At 43.4% G+C, this 24,143-nt stretch overlaps 2 pseudogenes; both read right to left on the bottom strand.

The window, feature by feature from the left end:
• Positions 1-2,160: 2,160 nt before the first annotated feature.
• On the bottom strand, positions 2,161-9,409 carry LOC135538080 (beta-1,3-galactosyltransferase 1-like; annotated as a pseudogene).
• Positions 9,410-17,751: 8,342 nt separating this feature from the next.
• LOC135538065 (beta-1,3-galactosyltransferase 1-like) lies at positions 17,752-23,578 on the bottom strand (annotated as a pseudogene).
• Positions 23,579-24,143: the final 565 nt, after the last annotated feature.

Here is a 24,143-nt window from a genome sequence, read left to right as displayed (position 1 = left end):
GTCTTTACTCGATGGCGGTTATGATATCGTTTAGTACCTTGAGCGTGGTTGAGGTGCACCTGTAACCGTCTCGGAAGCCAGATTGCACAGCGGAGAAGGTACGGTGGGATTCGAAATGGTCAGTGATCTGTTTATTAACTTGGCTTTCGAAGACTTTAGATAGGCAAGGCAGGATGGATATAGGTCTGTAGCAGTTTGGGTCTAGGGTGTCACCCCTTTGAAGAGGGGGATGACCACGGCAGCTTTCTAATCTTTAGGGATCTCAGACGAAATGAAGGTGATTGAACAGGCTGGTAATAGGGTTGCAACAATGGCAGTGGATTGTTTTAGAAAAAGAGGGTCCAGATTGTCTAGCCCAGCTGATTTGTACGGGTCCAGGTTTTGCAGCGCTTTCAGAACATCTGCTGTCTCGCTTGGGCGAGTAGCTGCGGGGGCGGAGCTGTTGGCCGGGGTTGGAGGAGCCAGGAGGAAGGCATGGCCAGCTGTTGAGAAATGCTTATTGACATTTTTGATTATCATGGATTTATCAGTGGTGACCGTGTTACCTAGCCTCAGTGCAGTCGGCAGCTGGGAGGAGGTGCTCTTGTTCTCCATGGACTTTACAGTGTCCCAAAACCTTTTGGAGTTAGAACTACAGGGTGCAAATTTCTGCTTGAAAAAGCTGGCCTTTGCTCTCCTGACTGACTGCGTGTATTGGTTCCTGACTTCCCTGAAGAGTTGCATATCGTGGGGACTATTCGATGCTAAGGCAGTCCGCCACAGGATGTTTTTGTGCTGGTCAAGGGCAGTCAGGTCTGGAGGGAACCAAGTGCTATCTCGGTTCTTAGTTCTGCATTTTTTGAACAGGGCATGTTTATCTAAGATGGTAAGGAAATTACTTTTAAAGAACGACCAGGCATCCTCGACTGACGGGATGAGGTCAATATCCTTCCAGGATACCCGGGCCAGGTCGATTAGAAAGGCCTGCTCGCAGAAGTGTTTTAGGAGCGTTTGACAGTGATGAGGGGTGGTCGTTTGACCGCGTACCCATAGCGGGTACAGGCAATGAGGCAGGGATTGCTGAGATCCTGATTGAAAACAGCGGAGGTGTATTTGGAGGGCAAATTGGTCAGGATAATGTCTATGAGGGAGCCCATGTTTATGGATTTAGGGTTGTACCTGGTGGGTTCCTTGATGATTTGTGTGAGATTGGAGGGCATCTAACTTAGATTGGAGGACTGACGGCGTGTTAAGCATATCCCAGTTTAGGTCACCTAACAGAATGAACTCTGAAGCTGGATGGGGCGCGATCAATTCACAAATGGTGTCCAGGGCACAGCTGGGAGCGGATGGGGGTCGATAGCAGGCGGCAACAGTGAGAGACTTATTTCTGGAGAGGTTAATTTTTAAAATTAGAAGTTCAAACTGTTTGGGTATAGACCTGGAAAGTATGAGAACTTTCCAGACTCTCTCTGCAGTAGATTGAAACTCCTCCCCCTTTGGCAGTTCTATCTTGACGGAAAATGTTGTAGCTGGGTATGGAAATCTCAGAATTGTTGGTGGCCTTCCTAAGCCAGGATTCAGACACGGCAAGGACATCAGGGTTGGCAGAGTGTGCTAAAGTAGTGAGTAAAAAAATAACTTAGGGAGGAGGCTTCTGATGTTGACATGAAACCAAGGTTTTTTCGATCACAGACGTCAACAAATGAGGGTGCCTGGGGACACGCGGGGCCTGGGTTTTACCTCCATCACCAAAAATTGGATTTGTTTTCAAATTCTTTGTGGGTCTGTGTAATCTGAGGGAAATATGTGTCTCTAATATGGTCATTTTTGACAACTTGTACTTTTACTTCACCACATTCCTAAAGAAAATAATGTTATTTTGACTCCATACATTTTCCCCGACACCCAAAATGAAAATGGTCCAATTCACACAACTATCAAGAGAACATCCCTGGTCATTCCTACTGCCTCTGATCTGGAGGACTCACTTGACACAAATGCTTTGTTTGTAAATGATGTCTCAGTGTTGGAGTGTGTCCCTGGCTATCTGTAAATGATGTCTCAGTGTTGGAGTGTGACCCTGGCTATCTGTAAATGATGTCTCAGTGTTGGAGTGTGCCCCTGGCTATCTGTAAATTAAAACAAACTAGAAAACAGTGCCGTCTGGTTTGCTTAATATAAGGAATTTGAATTGATTTATACTTATGCTTTGCTATCAAAAGTAAAAAGTACATTTATATCCAAATACATTTAGACATTTACTCAAGTCATATTTTACTGGGGGACTTTCACATTTACTTGAGTAAAAGTAAAGATACCTTAATAGAAAATGACTCAAGTATGATGATTGCGTACCTTTTCCACCACTGCAGAAACACAGAGATAAGGTGACCCTTCTCTACCACACACACAGAAACACAGAGATAAGGCAATCCCTCTCTACCACACCCAGAGAAAAGCATCCAATAGAAAGTCACAGCTCAAACAAGACACCCACAGGGAGCGAGGTCCCGGTGAGGGACACCATTGTCCAGCTCCCATGGAGCACTGGGGTTAAGTGCTTGCTCAAAGGCACAGTGACAGATTTGCCATTTTGTCAGCTCTGGGATTGGAACCATCACCCTTTTGGGTTATTGGCCCAACGCTCTAACCTCAAGGCTATTTGTCTTTCCCAGAGTGTTGTTTTCAATAACAGACAGGCCCAGGTTGGTGCAAGTTACTCCATATGTCCAGAAGCTCCTGAGGAGTGTCGAGGATGGTCGTGATAACAGCCATGTAGTGACAGCGGTCCTGGGCTCCTGCATACCCCTGAAAAAGGTTTCCACTGGGGGGTCAGTAGGCCGGATGCCCAGGTGTCTCATACACAGTCCCAGATACACATCCTCTATGTAGACGGCTTTAACATGCCTGGACGCCTCCACCAGCTTCCTGGGGAGGTCTAAGGTGAAGACATAGCCCAGGCCCAGAGCATAAGGTGGGTATACTGGTTCAGGAAACACCTCCTTTGGAAGGTACCATTTGGAGTTACGGTCTCTTAGAACAGCTCCCCATCGGGCCACTAGTCCAGTCATGTAGTTTTGCGTTGGAGCGTGAAGAAGCATGTTGACCAAGGTGTTCACGTTGAGGAACATGTCTGAGTCGATCTTCATGGCGTAGGAGGCGTTGGGGCAGCGAGAGCTCAGCCACTCCATCATCACCATGGTCTTGATGGTCAGGTTTTTGTAGCTGTCTATGAAGTCGCTCTGCAGCAGATCCTGGTGCTCTTTGCTCTCCTGCAGCACCTTCTCCTGGAGCTGCTCTGTCTCCTCTCCACTGGGCAGTCCCAGCAGGAAGAACAGACGGACCTCTCTGCCCAGTACCTGCCTCTCACTGCCCCAAGTCCTGCGGACGGCCTCACGGGCCTCCCTGTTATAGGGCGCCACTGGCACCATCAGAACCAGGAAGGGGTTCTGCTCCCGGCATTTCTCTGGCTCATCCAGGATGAAGGAGTACTCATGTGGGTATGGTACATGGTACGGTCCTCGGGACATGTTTGCTGCTGGCTTGGTTGTTGAAGGTGAGATCCGTTCTTTGAGGTCAACTTCCAGGATGACCACAATCATCATCACGACCAGGAACAGAAACAGGCCAAGGCAGCTGTTGCGACACCAGCGTCTCTTTTTGAGCTGTGTTCTGTCTGCCCCCTTCTGGCTATCATCAGTACTGCTGAAACAAAGGTTGAGAGAAATACATCTACTGTCAGTGTCTGACCACTGTTTCTCCATTTGATTCATTACTCCTTACGTTGGTTTAAATTCACAATGGAAGCTAATATATTTTATAGTTAGTAAGATATAAGATGGTTTTTCTTTTTACATATGAACTATGTTCACTTCATCATACTATATACAATCAATCAACATCATGCACTAGATTTTATTTGAATGTTCGATGTTTAGAAGAGAAGTCCCCCTCCCCCCACCCCTCTCCCTCTGTGGCTCACCATTGTTTAGTGATGAGGGGCTGGGCATCATGGGCGTCAGGTGGGGGCGCTGGGTCCAGAAGTTGTGGCAGACCCCCATCATGCATTTGGGTAAGATTGTTTTAATTTAACCAGGTAGGCCAGTTGAGAACAAGTTCTCATTTGCAACTGCGACCTGACCAAGATAAAGCAAAGCAGTGTGAGAGTTACACATGGAGTAAACAATTAACAAGACAATAACACAAACAAGTCAATGACACAGTAGAAAAAAGAAAGTCTATATACAGTGTGTGCAAAAGGCATGAGATAGGAGCGAATAATTACAAATTAGCAGATTAACACTGGAGTGATAAATGAGCAGATGACGTGCAAGTAGAGATACTGGCGTGCAAAAGAGCAGAAAAGTAAATAAAATAAAAACAGTATGGGGATGAGGTAGGTAGATTGGGTGGCCTATTTACAGATGGACTATGTACAGCTGCAGCGATCGGTAAGCTGCTCAGATACGGGGAGGCAGGGTAGCCTAGTGGTTAGAGCGTTGTAGCCTAGTGGTTAGAGCGATGGACTAGTAACCGGAAGGTTTCAAGTTCAAATCCCTGAGCTGACAAGGTACAAATCTGTCGTTCTGCCCCTGAACAAGGCAGTTAACCCACTGTTCCTAGGCCGTCATTAAAAATAAGAATTTGTTCTTAACCTCTTGATGCTCTGGGGGCACTATTTCATTTTTGGATGAAAACGCTCCCGTTTTAAACAAGATATTTTGTCACAAAAAGATGCTCGACTATGCATATAATTGATAGCTTTCGAAAGAAAACACTCTGACGTGTCCAGAACTACCAAGATATTTTTCTGTGCGTGCCCTAGAACGTGAGGTTCAGGCAAAACCAAGATGAGACGGCATCCAGGAAATGAGCAGGATTTTTGAGGCTCTGTTTTCCATTGTCTCCTTATATGGCTGTGAATGCGAGAGGAGTAAGTCTGCCCTATCTGTCGTTCCCAAGGTGTCTGCAGCATTGTGAGGTATTTGTAGGCAGATCATTGGAAGATTGACCATAAGAGACCACATTTACCACGTGTCCGCCCGGTGTCCTGCGCCGAAATTGGTGCGCAAAAGTCAGCTGCAAGTATTTTTCCATGGGATTCAGAGAGGAAAGCAAGCTTCCACGAACGATATATCAATGGAGAGATATGTGAAAAAACACCTTGAGGATTGATTCCAAACAACATTTGCCATGTTTCGGTCGATATTATGGAGTTAATTCGGAAAAGTTTGACGTTGTAGGTGACTGAATTTTCGGTTCGTTTCGGTAGCCAGATGCGATGTACAAACGGAACGATTTCTCCTACACACAGACGCTTTCAGGAAAAACTGCGCATTTGGTATGTAACTGAGAGTCTCCTCATTGAAAACATCCGAAGCTCTTCAAAGGTAAATGATTTTATTTATTTGGTTATCTGGTTTTTGTGAAAATGTTGCGTGCTAAATGCTACTCAAAATGCTAAGCTAGCTTTGCATACTCTTACACAAATTAGTCAATTTCTATGGTTCAAAAGCATTTTTTGAAAATCTGAGATGACAGTGTTGTTAAGAAAAGGCTAAGCTTGAGAGCAGACGCATTATTTTCATTTTATTTGCGATTTTCAGAAATCGTTAACGTTGCGTTATGCTAATGAGCCTGAGGCTTTAGTCACGATCCGGGATGGGGAGTTTCAAGAGTTAACTGACTTGCCTAGTTAAATAAAGGTAAAATAAATTTAAAAAAGATAGTTGATGTTTAAAGTTGGTGAGGGAAATAAAAGTCTCCAACTTCAGTGATTTTTGCAATTCGCTCCAGTCTCTGGCAGCAGAGAACTGGAAGGAAAGCCGTCCAAATGAGGTGTTGGCTTTGGGGATGGTCAGTGAGATACACCTGCTGGAACGTGTGCTACGGGTGGGTGTTGTTATCGTGACCAGTGAACTGAGAAAAGGCTCGGCTTTGCTTAGCATAGACTTACAGATGACCTGGAGCCAGTGGGTCTGGCGACGAATATGTAGCGAGGGCCAGCCGACTAGAGCATACAGGTCGCAGTGGTGGGTGGTATAAGGTGATTTGGTGACAAAACGGATGGCACTGTGATAGACTGCATCCAATTTGCTGAGTAGAGTGTTGGAAGCTATTTTGTAGATGACATCGCCGAAGTCGAGGATCGGTGGGATAGTCAGTTTTACTGGGGTAAGTTTGGCGGCGTGAGTGAAGGAGGTTTTCTTGCGAAATAGATTGCCGATTCTAGATTTGATTCTGGATTGGAGATGTTTAATATGAGTCTGGAAGGAGAGTTTACAGCCTAGCCAGACACCTAGGTATTTATAGATGTCCACGTATTCTAGGTCGGAACCATCCAGGATGGTGATGCTAGTCGGGCGGGCGGGTGTGGGCAGCGAACGGTTGAAAAGCATGCATTGGTTTTACTAGCGTTTTAGAGCAGTTGGAGGCCACGGAAGGAGTGTTGTATGGCATTGAAGCTCGTTTGGAGGTAAGTTAGCACAGTGCCCAAGGAAGGGCCAGAAGTATACAGAATGGTGTTGTCTGCGTATGGTGAGAATGGTGAGTCTGCCGATAAGAATAAGGTGATTGACAGAGTCGAAAGCCTTGGCCAGGTCGATGAAGACGGCTGCACAGTACTGTCTTTTATCGATGGCGGTTATAAAATCGTATAGTACCTTGAGCGTGGCTGAGGTGCACCCGTGATCGGCTCGGAAACCAGATTGCACAGCGGAGAAGGTATGGTGGGATTCGAGATGATCAGTGACCTGTTTGTTGATTTGGCTTTCAAAGACCTTAGATAGGCAGGGCAGGATGGATATCGGTCTGTAGCAGTTTGGGTCCAGGGTGTCTCCCCTTTGAAGAGGGGGATGACTGCGGCAGCTTTCAATCCTTGGGGATCTCAGGACGATATGAAAGAGAGGTTGAACAGGCTGGTAATAGGGGTTGCGACAATGGCGGCGGATAGTTTCAGAAATAGAGGGTCCAGATTGTCAAGCCCAGCTGATTTGTATGGGTCCAGGTTTTGCAGCTCTTTCAGAACATCTGCTATCTGGATTTGGGTAAAGGAGAACCTGGAGAGGCTTGGGCGAGGAGCTGCGGGGGGGGCGGAGCTGTTGGCCGAGGTTGGAGTAGCCAGGCGGAAGGCATGGCCAGACTCTCTCTGCAGTAGACTGCAACTCCTCCCCCTTTGGCAGTTCTATCTTGACGGAAAATGTTGTAGCTGGGTATGGAAATCTCAGAATTGTTGGTGGCCTTATCCCTTTATTTCTGTGGGTGTGGTAGAGAAGGATCGCCTTATCCCTGTTTTTCTGCAGTGGTGGCACCACACCACATAATACCACACCACATTGTGGGGTGGCAGCTAGCCTAGTGGTTAGAGCATTGGACTAGTAACCGAAAGTTTGCAAGATTGAATCCCTGAGCTGACAAGGTAAAAAATCTGCCGTTCTGCTCCTGAACAAGGCAGTTAACCAAAGGTTTTTAGGCCAGCATTGAAAATAAGAAGTTGTTCTTTAACTAACTTGCCTATTTTAAATAAAGGTAAAATAAATAAAAGATAGCACCACACCTTCGAGGCCCCTGTGGACGTAACCTGGACACGATAACTACTGAAATTTCTAACTGAAATTTGACAGGTTATAAATACCTCTCTAACGTCTATCGGTGGCGTAACAAGAGGACAACTACTCGGTGGCGTAACAAGAGGACAACTACTCGGTGGCGTAACAAGAGGAAAACTACTTGGTGGCGTAACAAGAGGAAAACTACTCGGTGGCGTAACAAGAGGACAACTACTCGGTGGCGTAACAACAGGACAACTACTCGGTGGCGTAACAAGAGGACAACTACTCGGTGGCGTAACAAGAGGACAACTACTCGGTGGCGTAACAAGAGGACAACTACTCGGTGGCGTAACAAGAGGACAACTACTCGGTGGCGTAACAAGAGGACAACTACTCGGTGGCGTAACAAGAGGACAACTACTCGGTGGCGTAACAAGAGGACAACTACTCGGTGGCGTAACAAGAGGACAACTACTCGGTGGCGTAACAAGAGGACAACTACTCGGTGGCGTAACAAGAGGACAACTACTCGGTGGCGTAACAAGAGGACAACTACTCGGTGGCGTAACAAGAGGACAACTACTCGGTGGCGTAACAAGAGGACAACTACTCGGTGGCGTAACAAGAGGACAACAACTTGTGCAATTCTACACTGTGTCACTGGACCTTGTGCATTGTGTTGCTATAACTCTCTACAACAGAAAGTTGAAAGCTCGACTAACTTCGTTAAAAATAATAATAATAATAACAATCATTAAAATAATTACAGTGGGGACCGTATTGACCCCATTCTGGGTCCGTTCCGCGATACCCCTATTGAGTGTGGCTGCTGTAGCGTCTACCTGGATCAGGCTCAATTCACTTCCTGTTACTACATTAACAATGACACATGGATCCATGTGTGAATGTATCTCACCTCTACCCTCCCCTTCTTGCCCATACAAGTCTGTTTTACATATAATTCTGTAAACAAACAAAGAAGAGCTGCAGAATAGGAGCTCAGATGCAATAAAAAAATGTCCACCGTTTTCGACAGACAAGCTGTCTTCATCCGGGTATAATGACAAACACTGCGGGGTGACTCGTTTATAAAGTGTTAAAAAACACACTCAGGTGTCTGTAATCATGGCCGGGTGTGGCCTGATCTCATTGGTTAATATTCAGATATAAATATAACATGAAAAACATGAATGAATATAGCGCCCAAACAGTGAAACACATCCCAATCAAAGGTGTTATCACTTGCTCCACTAAAGCAAATATTTATCTTTTAACTTGTCCTTGTGGTAAAAAAATAATGTGGATAGAATGCCAATTACGCAAAGGTAATGGCGGACTGAACGAAGTTATGTAGAGCACCTGAAGATAAAACGTAATATTCAATATTGGCAAGTTAGACTAAAATATTAGCACTACAAAATCTGGTGGGTGATAACCTTCAATCTGGATAATAACACAAAACAAAGATATTATCGAAAAAGATTACGAAAACAAGCAACACCCAAACATGACGAAGAGTAAGACAGGGGAACCGATTTCAATACGGAAACGTGACTTCTACAGACACAGACGACTTAATATTTTCACCACCGGGAATGGTAAAGGTCAAAATCGATCTGTTAAAATCAATAAACCTGGGTATACTTGAATTAGTTCGTAAGGATATAAAAGAGTTGAAGGCCTCGAGATGAGTGATGAAAAAGCTGCGACATTGGAGAAGGAAACACACAAGCTGAAAGGGACAGTCAATAAGATTGAAACCGAAATGAATTAAATTAAAAAGGAGAACACCGTTCTGAGGGAAGCCTTACTGGACATACAAACTAGATCCACGAGAGAGAATCGGGTACTTACAGGTATCGAGGAGAAAGAAGGGAAGTTCCTCAATCTGTAGTTAGAGAGTTCCTCCTTACAGCGCTTCAGATCCCACGCGAAGTTATCGACAAAATCCAATTTGAACGTGTACACCGCTTCGGACAGAGAGACCAAAGGTAAAACCGCTCAATCGTTGCCAAAGTTGCTTAATTGAAATATAAAACAATGGTTAAAAGCCTTGATAAAAGACTTGCTGGGACCAAAATTGGCTGAATGATCAGTTTCCGAAGGAAATTGCAGAACGGCGCAAAGTTATGTATCCAATTTTCAAAGAAAATCGATTAAAAGCGAAACGAGTAGCTCTCGTCGTCGATAAACTATATATTGATAACCAGTTGTTCAGAGACACAAAGACCACTCCATTGTTATTTTAAAAATTACAAAGTTCTCATAGATGAGGAAAATAAACACAATTCTAGCCCAGTTATGGATTGTAACAATACAATAAAAAATATAGATTTTCTATATATCTTCACATATAACTAACTGAACACACAAGCACTAATTCAACATAGTGAAGATAAAAACGAAGTAAACAGAAAGCACATAATGTGTGGTGTGTGTTTATTTTTATTTATGTTTGTAAGTTGAGTGATTGAGTAATGAAATGGTTGCATATCCCAGAGCCAATGTATTGCTGTGGGCCAGGGTGTGAGAGAGCTTTCAATGCTGTTCAGATGACGGATATACTTTTATAATGAATTATACGTCTTGTTTATTTATTGTCCTATCATGGTGGAACAGTTTTAAAATAGATGATACGTTTGATTTGTTATTGTCCTATCATGGGGAACTACATTTTTAAAATAATTTATATCTAATAATTTATTTATGATCCTATTTTAATGGTACGGTCCATGACCCTATACCCTAGACACCCACCTGAATGACCCAGATACTAAGGAGAAGTCCCTAACTGTTTTATGTGCCTGCTGTAACTGGTCTGTATGCAGCCAAAATGATGGTCAGAGACCAAGAGCAGGAATGCCCCTCAATAATCTGAGCCTTTTCCATCATAATTTGCAAATAAATTCATTAAAAATCCTACAATGTGATTTTCTGGATTTTTTTCCCCCATTTTGTCTGTCATAGTTGAAGTGTACCTATGATGAAAATTACAGGCCTCTCTCATCTTTTTAAGTGGGAGAACTTGCACAATTGGTGGCTGACTAAATACTTTTTTGCCCCACTGTAGGTATGTGTATGTATATATTTGTATATGTATATAGGTATGTGTATGTATATCTATATAGGTATGTATATTACATTTACATTTAAGTCATTTAGCAGACGCTCTTATCCAGAGCGACTTACAAATTGTAATGTGTATGTATATTGTATATGTCTATATGTATGTCTATATAGGTATGTATATAGGTATGTGTATGTATATATGTGTATATGTATGTCTATATAGGTATGTGTATGTATATATGTGTATATTTATCTATATAGGTATGTGTATGCATATATGTGTATATGTATATCTATATAGGTATGTGTATGTATATCTATATAGGTATGTATATGTCTATATGTATGTCTATATAGGTATATATGTGTATATTTATCTATATAGGTATGTGTATGCATATATGTGTATATGTATATCTATATAGGTATGTGTATGTATATATGTGTATATATATGTCTATATAGGTACAGTGCCTTGCAAAGGTATTCGGCCCCCTTGAACTTTGCGACCTTTTGACACATTTCAGGCTTCAAACATAAAGATATAAAACTGTATTTTTTTGTGAAGAATCAACAACAATTGTGGGACACAATCATGAAGTGGAACGACATTTATTGGACATTTCAAACTTTTTTAACAAATCAAAAACTGAAAAATTGGGCGTGCAAAATTATTCAGCCCCCTTAAGTTAATACTTTGTAGCGCCACCTTTTGCTGCGATTACAGCTGTAAGTCGCTTGGGGTATGTCTCTATCAGTTTTGCACATCGAGAGACTGAATTTTTTTCCCATTCCTCCTTGCAAAACAGCTCAAGCTCAGTGAGGTTGGATGGAGAGCATTTGTGAACAGCAGTTTTCAGTTCTTTCCACAGATTCTCGATTTGATTCAGGTCTGGACTTTGACTTGGCCATTCTAACACCTGGATATGTTCAGGGGTTCAAGTTCAAGGGGGCCGAATACTTCCGCAAGGCACTGTAGGTATGTGTAGGTATATATGTGTATATGTATGTCTATATAGGTATGTGTAGGTATATATAGGTATATATGTGTATATGTATGTCTATACAGGTATGTGTATGTATATATAGGTATGTGTAGGTATATATAGGTATGTGTAGGTATATATGTGTATATTTATCTATATATTTATGTGTATGTATATATGTGTTTATGTATGTCTATATAGGTATGTGTATGTATATATGTGTATGTATATATGTGTGTATATATATGTCTATATAGGTATGTGTATGTATATATGTGTTTATGTATGTCTATATAGGTATGTGTAGGTATATATAGGTATGTGTAGGTATATATGTGTATATTTATCTATATAGGTATGTGTAGGTATATATGTGTATATTTATCTATATAGGTATGTGTATGTATATGTATATATGTGTATATATAGGTGTAGGTATGTATGTGTATATATAGGTATAGGTATGTATATATGTGTATATGTATCCATGCGTGTATGAAGATATGGGTGATTGGAAATGATGCAGACAATTACATTGGAGGCAACATTCTTTCCTCTATATTAAGCAGACCTCAAAGCTCAAGTTAAAAGTATGTATCTCAGAGCATCGTAGCACCATGAGGTGCAAAAACTCGACTTACCCAGGTGCTGCCCACTTTTGGAAGCAAAACCACTCGATTTCGTCTCTAAGTTATATTGGCATCGAACATGTCACCCTCCCCAGGAGAGGTGTGACCTCGACGATTTATTATTAAAACGAGAGGCTGCCTGGATCTTTAATATATAGACCTTTGCTCCCTCCGGTCTCAACGTAGACTTTGATCTGAAGCCATTCATGTGATTAGTGTGTTTTTGCGTTTCATCGTAAATTCTTGAAGGCGAATTGTATCTATGATCGTACGCTATCCGTTTTTTTGTATGCTATTTTAATATATGAGAATGAACCAATGATATCAGGCCACACCTGGCCATGATTACAGACACCTGTGTGTTTTCTTTTGACACTTTATAAACGAGTCACCCCGCAGTGTTTGCCATTATACGCTGATGAAGACAGCTTGTCTGTCGAAAACGATGGACATTTTTTGCATCTGAGCTCCTGGAGTGTGCGGCTGTCCTTAATTTTTGTAGGTGTTCTACTCCGCTAGCCGGCACCTCGCTTAAATTAGTGAGCGTTTCTTCCACCTTTACATATCATGATGTACCTCCGCTCCCCTTCCTGCCCAGACAAGTCTGTTTTACATATCATTATGTACCTCCCCTTCCAGCCCAGACAAGTCTGTTTTACATATCATTATGTACCTCCTTCCTGCCCAGACAAGTCTGTTTTACATATCATTATGTACCTCCCCTTCCTGCCCAGACAAGTCTGTTTTACATATCATTATGTACCTCCCCTTCCTGCCCAGACAAGTCTGTTTTACATACCATTATGCACCTCCTTCCTGCCCAGACAAGTCTGTTTTACATATCATTATGTACCTCCCCTTCCTGCCCAGACAAGTCTGTTTTACATATCATTATGTACCTCCCCTTCCAGCCCAGACAAGTCTGTTTTACATATCATTATGTACCTCCCCTTCCTGCCCAGACAAGTCTGTTTTACATATCATTACGTACCTCCCCTTCCTGCCCAGACAAGTCTGTTTTACATATCATTATGTACCTCCCCTTCCTGCCCAGACAAGTCTGTTTTACATATCATTATGTACCTCCCTTCCTGCCCAGACAAGTCTGTTTTACATATCATTATGTACCTCCCCTTCCTGCCCAGACAAGTCTGTTTTACATATCATTATGTAACTCCCCTTCCTGCCCAGACAAGTCTGTTTTACATATCATTACGTACCTCCCCTTCCTGCCCAGACAAGTCTGTTTTACATATCATTACGTACCTCCTTCCTGCCCAGACAAGTCTGTTTTTTACATATCATTATGTACCTGTGTTTGTGGATTCCTTTCTTTCTTCCAGATTGTCCCGTATGAAGTGAGTTATACCGTCTGTGTGTAAAACCACGAGTGAAAGCAAAGCACCTGTCTGCACAACACCTGGGCCTGTCTAGTTAATGTTTGAGCTATGCTTCCACCTGGGCCTGTCTAGTTAATGTTTGAGCTATGCTTCCACCTGGGCCTGTCTAGTTAATGTTTGAGCTATGCTTCCACCTGGGCCTGTCTAGTTAATGTTTGAGCTATGCTTCCACCTGGGCCTGTCTAGTTAATGTTTGAGCTATGCTTCCACCTGGGCCTGTCTAGTTAATGTTTGAGCTATGCTTCCACCTGGGCCTGTCTAGTTAATGTTTGAGCTATGCTTCCACCTGGGCCTGGCTTGTTAATGTTTGAGCTATGCTTCCACCTGGGCCTGTCTAGTTAATGTTTGAGCTATGCTTCCACCTGGGCCTGTCTAGTTAATGTTTGAGCTATGCTTCCACCTGGGCCTGTCTAGTTAATGTTTGAGCTATGCTTCCACCTGGGCCTGTCTAGTTAATGTTTGAGCTATGCTTCCACCTGGGCCTGTCTAGTTAATGTTTGAGCTATGCTTCCACCTGGGCCTGTCTAGTTAATGTTTGAGCTATGCTTCCACCTGGGCCTGTCTAGTTAATGTTTGAGCTATGCTTCCACTTGGGCCTGTCTAGTTAATGTTTGAGCTATGCTTCCACCTGGGCCTGTCTAGTTAATGTTCGAGCTATGCTTCCACCTGGGCCTGTCTAGTTAATGTTTGAGCTATGCTTCCACCTGGGCCTGTCTAGTTAATGTTTGAGCTATGCTTCCACCTGGGCCTGTCTAGTTAATGTTTGAGCTATGCTTCCACCTGGGCCTGTCTAGTTAATGTTTGAGCTATGCTTCCACCTGGGCCTGTCTAGTTAATGTTTGAGCTATGCTTCCACCTGGGCCTGTCTAGTTAATGTTTGAGCTATGCTTCCACCTGGGCCTGTCTAGTTAATGTTTGAGCTATGCTTCCACCTGGGCCTGTCTAGTTAATGTTTGAGCTATGCTTCCACCTGGGCCTGTCTAGTTAATGTTTGAGCTATGCTTCCACCTGGGCCTGTCTAGTTAATGTTTGAGCTATGCTTCCACCTGGGCCTGTCTAGTTAATGTTTGAGCTATGCTTCCACCTGGGCCTGTCTAGTTAATGTTTGAGCTATGCTTCCACCTGGGCCTGTCTAGTTAATGTTTGAGCTATGCTTCCACCTGGGCCTGTCTACTTAATGTTTGAGCTATGCTTCCATCTGGGCCTGTCTAGTTAATGTTTGAGCTATGCTTCCACCTGGGCCTGTCTAGTTAATGTTTGAGCTATGCTTCCACCTGGGCCTGTCTAGTTAATGTTTGAGCTATGCTTCCACCTGGGCCTGTCTAGTTAATGTTTGAGCTATGCTTCCACCTGGGCCTGTCTAGTTAATGTTTGAGCTATGCTTCCACCTGGGCCTGTCTAGTTAATGTTTGAGCTATGCTTCCACCTGGGCCTGTCTAGTTAATGTTTGAGCTATGCTTCACCTTTGAGCCATATCATCAGGTTGGCTCAGGTTGAGTGGCAAAGGCTCATGTAGCTCTCTGTTGTCGTCCATCAGCACGGGCCACAGTCTGGCAGAGGCAGTGAATGGAGTGTTTTATTATTTTCATGTGTGAACAGGTAGAACTCCCACATCTTCAACTGTGTGTATGTATCTATTTCTCTCTCTCTCTCTTTCTCACACACACTGAAGGGGAGATAAACTAATAATCTCATGAGTCAGTCCATCAGGACTCTTCTGAAGGGGAGATAAGCTAAGGGACATGATGATGAGACAGTGTTCAGTGGGGGATCATGGGCCTCATTTATAACCATTGAGTCGATTTTACACTAAATATCTTTCTGAGTGATCCATTGCTGGAAAGACTGTGCATGTAGCTAAAAAGTAGTAAGTGGTTGAAAAGGTGCTAATCCGTGATGACATTCAAACACATAACCTTTCGGTTGCTAGCGGTTCACGTTGCACATCCACCCCGACCAGCCACCCTCCTCTCGTTTCTGACTTGACTAACCTTCTGTCTTATGTAACCATACCAAACATAACATATCATTCTAATTTGAATGTCTGTTTTTTTTTACATTCACTATGTCACGTCCAGTCTATGAGACCAGGCTGTGTTTCCGGGCAACCGCCTGGCTGAATGTGTCTTGGTGTTTTTACATTTACTATGTCACGTCCAGTCTATGAGACCAGGCTGTGTTTCCGGGCAACCGCCCGGCTGAATATGTCTTGGTGTTTTTACCTTTACTATGTCATGTCCAGTCTATGAGACCAGGCTGTGTTTCCGAGCAACCGCCCGGCTGAATGTGTCTTGGTGTTTTTACCTTTACTATGTCACGTCCAGTCTATGAGACCAGGCTGTGTTTCCGGGCAACCGCCCGGCTGAATGTGTCTTGGTGGATTTAGACAGGGAACTTGGAACAGGACAGTTGGGCCAGGCCAAACCAAGCCCTGTTGATCAAGGAGAGAGTAGACATCTAGCCAACATCTTAATAAAGAGCACATGGATGTGGACAACAAACCACGTATATATTCAAATACAGGATGAAAACCAAGTCAATATATTCAACGAAAATTGCTTTCCATTGTTGACAGTGGTAAACAAATAGGCAACATAGAATCATATTTGATGTAGGCCTTACATCTACAATTATTCATGTCCAGTTGTATAAAAAAATAACTTTATTTCAGAGTACATACACCATTCTGGGGCGGCAGGTAGCCTAGTGGTTATAGCATTGGACTAGTAACCGAAAGTTTGCAAGATCAAATCCCTGAGCTGACAAGGTTAAAATCTGTCGTTTTGCCCCCTGAACAAGGCAGTTAACCCACTGTTCCCCTGAACAAGTCAGTTAACCCACTGTTCCCCTGAACAAGGCATTTAACCCACTGTTCCCCTGAACAAGGCAGTTAACCCACTGTTCCCCTGAACAAGGCAGTTAACCCACTGTTCCCCTGAACAAGTCAGTTAACCCACTGTTCCCCTGAACAAGGCAGTTAACCCACTGTTCCCCTGAACAAGGCAGTTCACCCACTGTTCAACTGAACAAGGCAGTTCACCCACTGTTCCCCTGAACAAGGCAGTTTACCCACTGTTCCTAGGCTGCCGTTGAAAATAAGAATTTGTTCTGAATTGACTTGCCTGGTAAATAAATGAAATCCTGAAGTTCTCTCAAACCAGGGTGATCCTGATCTGTCGGTAAACTACTGTGAACCAAATGATCAGTGTCGTTTATCGTTCTCATCCATGTGCACTATTGTCTCAGTGGCACCCTATTCCCTATATAATACACTACTTTTTATCCCATATATAGAACACTATTTTGTTGATCAGAGACTATATAGAGGACAAGGTGTAATTTATCCCCTATATAGAACACTATTTTGTTGACCAGAGACTATATATAGAGGACAAGGTGTAATTTATCCCATATATAGAACACTATTTTGTTGACCAGAGACTATATATAGAGGACAAGGTGTAATTTACCCCTATATAGAACACTATTTTGTTGACCAGAGACTATATATAGAGGACAAGATGTAATTTATCCCCTATATAGAACACTATTTTGTTGACCAGAGACTATATATAGAGGACAAAGTGTAATTTATCCACTATATAGAACACTATTTTGTTGATCAGAGACTATATATAGAGGACAAGATGTAATTTATCCCCTATATAGAACACTATTTTGTTGACCAGAGACTATATAGAACACTATTTTGTTGACCAGAGACTATATATAGAGGACAAGGTGTAATTTATCCCCTATATAGAACACTATTTTGTTGACCAGAGACTATATATAGAGGACAAGATGTAATTTACCCCCTATATAGAACACTATTTTGTTGACTAGAGACTATATATAGAGGACAAGATGTAATTTATCCCTATATAGAACACTATTTTGTTGACCAGAGACTATATATAGAGGACAAGATGTAATTTATCCACTATATAGAACACTATTTTGTTGACCAGAGACTATATATAGAGGACAAGATGTAATTTATCCCCTATATAGAACACTATTTTGTTGACCAGAGACTATATATAGAGGACAAGATGTAATTTATCCCCTATATAGAACACTATTTTGTTGACCAGAGACTATATATAGAGGACAAGATGTATGTAATTTATCCACTATATAGAACACTATTTTGTTGACCAGAGACTATATATAGAGGACAAGATGTAATTTATCCACTATATAGAACACTATTTTGTTGACCAGAGACTATATATAGAGGACAAGATGTAATTTATCCCCTATATCGAACACTATTTTGTTGACCAGAGACTATATATAGAGGACAAGATGCCATTCGGAATTCCTCCTCAGCATCGTGCGTCTCAGTCTCCCAAACGCTGACTTCCTTTTACAGTAAATGATAGGGGAAGTAACGATTGAACTGTCACACTGTCTCTGTCTACACCCCTTCCTGTCTGCGGCGTTTAGTCACTTCAAACCTCTGAGACTGCATTCATCTTTATGTACATATTCTTCATCCCTTTACACTTGTGTGTGTGTATAAGGTAGTAGTTGGGGAATTGTTAGTTAGATTACTTGTTGGTTATTACTGCATTGTCGGAACTAGGAGCACAAGCATTTCACTACACTCGCATTAACATCTGCTAACCATGTGTATGTGACAAATAAAATTTGATTTGGTTGTGTAGTTTGTGCTGTTGTGTTATTTGAGCTGTGACTGTTGTGTTGTTTGAGCTGTGACTGGTGTGTTGTTTGAGCTGTGACTGTTGTGTTGTTTGAGCTGTGACTGTTGTGTTGTTTGAGCTGTGACTGGTGTGTTGTTTGAGCTGTGACTGTTGTGTTGTTTGAGCTGTGACTGGTGTGTTGTTTGAGCTGTGACTGGTGTGTTGTTTGAGCTGTGACTGTTGTGTTGTTTGAGCTGTGACTGTTGTGTTGTTTGAGCTGTGACTGTTGTTGTTTGAGCTGTGACTGGTGTGTTGTTTGAGCTGTGACTGTTGTGTTGTTTGACCTGTGACTGTTGTGTTGTTTGAGCTGTGACTGGTGTGTTGTTTGAGCTGTGACTGTTGTGTTGTTTGAGCTGTGACTGGTGTGTTGTTTGAGCTGTGACTGGTGTGTTGTTTGAGCTGTGACTGTTGTGTTGTTTGAGCTGTGACTGTTGTCTTGGTTTCTGGACACTGAACGTCAGTAAGGTAAAACACAGGAGTTGAAATAGTATGGGGGGGGGGGTATATTTGTCCTGTTACTCACAGGTGTGTAATGGTAATGTGTTTCTTCATATCCCAACCGCCCCCAGGACACCCAAAGGGGCGGGGTCACGGATAGGGACACCGTTGTCCAGCACCCATGGAGCACTGGGGTTAAGTGCCTTGCTCAAGGGCACAGCAACAGATTTGCCATATTGTCAGCTCATATTATGTCTATATACAGTGTTGTAATGATGTGGAAATAGTTCAAGTACAAAAGGGAAAATAAATAAGCATAAATATGGGTCGTATTTACAATGGTGTTTGTTCTTCACTGGTTTGCCCTTTTCTTGTGTTTAAAAGTCACTCGTCTTGCTGCTGTGATGTCACATTGTGGTATTTCACCCAGTAGATATTTTTATTTGACCAGGCAAGTCAGTTAAGTACAAATTCTTATTTTCAATGACGGCCTAGGAACAGTGGGTTAACTGACTTGTTCAAGGGACAGAACGACAGATTATCAAAAATTGGATTTGTTTTCAAATTCTTTGTGGGTCTGTGTAATCTGAGGGAAATATGTGTCTCTAATATGGTCATTTTTGACAACTTTTACTTTTACTTCACTACATTCCTAAAGAAAAGAATGTTATTTTGACTCCATACATTTTCCCCGACATCCAAAAATAGTCAATACATTTTGAACACTTAGCAGGACAGGAAAATGGTCCAATTCACACAACTATCAAGAGAACATCCCGACTGTCTCTGATCTGGAAGACTCACGAAACAGAGAACATCCCTGGTCATCCCTACTGCATCTGATCTGGAGGACTCACTAAAAGAGAACATCCCTGGTCATCCCTACTGTCTCTGATCTGGCGGACTCACTAAACAGAGAACATCCCTGGTCATCCCTACTGTCTCTAATCTGGCGGACTCACTAAACAGAGAACATCCCTGGTCATCCCTACTGACTGATCTGGCGGACTCACTAAACAGAGAACATCCCTGGTCATCCCTACTGTCTCTGATCTGGAGGACTCACTAAACAGAGAACATCCCTGGTCAGCTCTACTGTCTCTAATCTGGCGGACTCACTAAACAGAGAACATCCCTGGTCAGCTCTACTGACTCTGATCTGGAGGACTCACTAAACAGAGAACATCCCTGGTCATCCCTACTGACTCTGATCTGGAGGACTCACTAAACACAAATGCTTTGTTTGTAAATTATGTCTCAGTGTTGGAGTGTGCCCCTGGCTATCTGTAAAAAAAATAAAAATAAAAAATTAACTAGAGAATAGTGCCATCTACTACAGTATGATGATTAAGTACCTTTTCCACCACCCACAGAAACACAGAGATAATGTGACCCTTCTCTACCACACACACAGAAACACAGGGATAAGGTGACCCTTCTCTACCACACCCACAGAAACACAGAGATAAGGTGACCCTTCTCTACCACACCCACAGAAACACAGAGATAAGGTGACCCTTCTCTACCACACCCACAGAAACACAGGGATAAGGTGATCCTTCTCTACCACACCCACAGAAACACAGGGATAAGGTGACCCTTCTCTACCACACCCACAGAAACACAGAGATAAGGTGACCCTTCTCTACCACACCCACAGAAACACAGAGATAAGGTGACCCTTCTCTACCACATCCACAGAAACACAGGGATAAGGTGACCCTTCTCTACCACACCCACAGAAACACAGAGATAAGGTGACCCTTCTCTACTACACCCCCAGAAACACAGGGATAAGGTGACCCTTCTCTACCACACCCCCACAAACACAGAGATAATGTGACCCTTCTCTACCACACCCACAGAAACACAGAGATAAGGTGACCCTTCTCTACCACACCCACAGAAACACAGGGATAAGGTGACCCTTCTCTACCACACCCCCACAAACACAGAGATAAGGTGATCCTTCTCTACCACACCCAGAGAAACACAGAGATAAGGTGACCCTTCTCTACCACACCCACAGAAACACAGGGATAAGGTGACCCTTCTCTACCACACCCACAGAAACACAGGGATAAGGTGACCCTTCTCTACCACACCCCCACAAACACAGAGATAAGGTGATCCTTCTCTACCACACCCAGAGAAACACAGAGATAAGGTGACCCTTCTCTACCACACCCACAGAAACACAGGGATAAGGTGACCCTTCTCTACCACACCCACAGAAACACAGAGATAAGGTGATCCTTCTCTACCACACCCAGAGAAACACAGAGATAAGGTGACCCTTCTCTACCACACCCACAGAAACACAGGGATAAGGTGATCCTTCTCTACCACACCCACAGAAACACAGGGATAAGGTGACCCTTCTCTACCACACCCACAGAAAGACAGAGATAAGGTGACCCTTCTCTACCACACCCACAGAAACACAGGGATAAGGTGATCCTTCTCTACCACACCCACAGAAACACAGGGATAAGGTGACCCTTCTCTACCACACCCACAGAAAGACAGAGATAAGGTGACCCTTCTCTACCACACCCACAGAAACACAGAGATAAGGTGATCCTTCTCTACCACACCCACAGAAACACAGAGATAAGGTGACCCTTCTCTACCACACCCCCACAAACACAGAGATAAGGTGACCCTTCTCTACCACACCCACATAAACACAGGGATAAGGTGACCCTTCTCTACCACACCCCCAGAAACACAGAGATAAGGCAATCCATCTCTACCACACCCAGAGAAAAGCATCCAATAGAAAGTCACAGCTCAAACAAGACACCCACAGGGAGCGAGGTCCCGGTGAGGGACACCATTGTCCAGCTCCCATGGAGCACTGGGGTTAAGTGCTTGCTCAAGGGCACAGTGACAGATTTGCCATTTTGTCAGCTCTGGGATTGGAACCACCACCCTTTGGGTTATTGGCCCAACGCTCTAACCTCAAGGCTATTTGTCTTTCCCAGAGTGTTGTTTTCAATAACAGACAGGCCCAGGTTGGTGCAAGTTTCTCCATATGTCCAGAAGCTCCTGAGGAGTGTCGAGGATGGTCGTGATAACAGCCATGTAGTGACAGCGGTCCTGGGCTCCTGCATACCCCTGAAAAAGGTTTCCACTGGGGGGGTCAGTAGGCCGGATGCCCAGGTGTCTCATACACAGTCCCAGATACACATCCTCTATGTAGACGGCTTTAACATGCCTGGACGCCTCCACCAGCTTCCTGGGGAGGTCTAAGGTGAAGACATAGCCCAGGCCCAGAGCATAAGGTGGGTATACTGGTTCAGGAAACACCTCCTTTGGAAGGTACCATTTGGAGTTATGGTCTCTTAGAACGGCGGCCAATTGTGCCACTAGTCCAGTCATGTAGTTCTGCGTTGGAGCGTGAAGCAGCATGTTGACCAAGGTGTTCACGTTGAGGAACATGTCTGAGTCGATCTTCATGGCGTAGGAGGCGTTGGGGCAGCGAGAGCTCAGCCACTCCATCATCACCATGGTCTTGATGGTCAGGTTTTTGTAGCTGTCTATGAAGTCGCTCTGCAGCAGATCCTGGTGCTCTTTGCTCTCCTGCAGCACCTTCTCCTGGAGCTGCTCTGTCTCCTCTCCACTGGGCAGTCCCAGCAGGAAGAACAGACAGACCTCTCTGCCCAGTACCTGCCTCTCACTGCCCCAAGTCCTGCGGACGGCCTCACGGGCCTCCCTGTTATAGGCGCCACTGGCACCATCAGAACCAGGAAGGGGCTCTGCTCCCGGCATTTCTCTGGCTCATCCAGGATGAAGGAGTACTCATGTGGGTATTGTACATGGTACGGTCCTCGGGACATGTTTGCTGCTGGCTTGGTTGTTGAAGGTGAGATCTGTTCTTTGAGGTCAACTTCCAGGATGACCACAGTCATCATCACGACCAGGAACAGAAACAGGCCAAGGCAGCTGTTGCGACACCAGCGTCTCTTTTTGAGCTGTGTTCTGTCTGCCCCCTTCTGGCTATCATCAGTACTGCTGAAACACAAGGTTGAGAAAAATACATCTACTGTCAGTGTCTGACCACTGTTTCTCTATTTGATTCATTACTCCTTACGTTGGTTTAAATTCACAATGGAAGTTAATATATTTTATAGTTAGTAAGATATAAGATGGTTTTTCTTTTTACATTTGAACTATGTTCACTTCATCATACTATATACAATCAATCAACATCATGCACTAGATTTTATTTGAATGTTCGATGTTTAGAAGAGAAGTCCCCCCCCCACCCCTCTCCCTCTGTGGCTCACCATTGTTTAGCGATGAGGGGCTGGGCATCATGGGCGTCAGGTGGGGGGCGCTGGGTCCAGAAGTTGTGGCAGACCCCCATCATACATTTGGGTAAGATTGTATCAAAGAGGGTGTATAAAAGTCTGACAGAGATAAGTTACTCTAACAACCTGAGGCTCAGAATGTCAGCTCTCTGAATGTCAACGACTATGTTAAAAAAAAGGGCTTTATTACGTTTCAGGTAAATGAAGACGCTGTTTACCGTTGTCCATTTACGTTGGTCACCGTTCCAGGCTCTGCTTAAGGGGTAGTTCTCCCATAAACACCAATTGCGATAGTAGCTGGGTCTGTTCTGCTAATTTCGTTGACTTCAAATGAGCCAGGAAAAAGAGCCAGTGAGATTTATCACTTTCTCTTCCGTCTCTGAAGGTTGATTGGCATTGGGCGGAGCATCGGTGGGAGGGCTGCTGTCTGACTTTATGGGTCTCAGCATGTCAGTAGCACAGCTGCTTTCTCTGTGGCTTCCTGTGTTGTTGGCTTCACTCTCATGGTAACCGTTTCCTTCTGTCAGTGATGTGTCATTTAGTGTTACAAACAGAACACAAGCCGGACTTTTAAGACCTTGAACTAAATATCAACAATAGTACTTATCACCGTCAATGTCAACATTTACAACCTCCTATATCACCTGTGTGTGTCTGAGAGAGAGAAAGAGATCACAGAAGATACTGGGATATAATATCTTTTAACTTCTGTCATGAAGACGTACATATTATGATTTTAGAAATATTAGCAATCTTACTTTTCTGGTATTTAAGAACAAAATCTGTTAGAAGTTTTCCAATACATTGCCTGTAGTCCGTTTGAATATTTTTCCCACTAAACCAGTTTGTTTGTCCTGTATGCTGCTCAAATGTACAGTTTGCATACACCTCAGCCAAGAGCATTTTAAACTCCGTTTTTCACAATAACTGACATTTAATGGTAGTACAAATTATATAAACTATATAGGACACTGTTTTTGACCAGAGACTATATATGTATATATATTTGTATTAATTGTTTTATTTCACCTTTATTTAACCAGGTAGGCCAGATCACCTTTATT

Source organism: Oncorhynchus masou, unplaced genomic scaffold, assembly GCF_036934945.1.
Source record: "Oncorhynchus masou masou isolate Uvic2021 unplaced genomic scaffold, UVic_Omas_1.1 unplaced_scaffold_900, whole genome shotgun sequence".
NCBI classification, from domain to species: domain Eukaryota; kingdom Metazoa; phylum Chordata; class Actinopteri; order Salmoniformes; family Salmonidae; genus Oncorhynchus; species Oncorhynchus masou.
The sequence above is the reverse complement of the archived record's forward strand: the minus strand, read 5'-3'. Positions and strand labels throughout refer to the sequence as shown.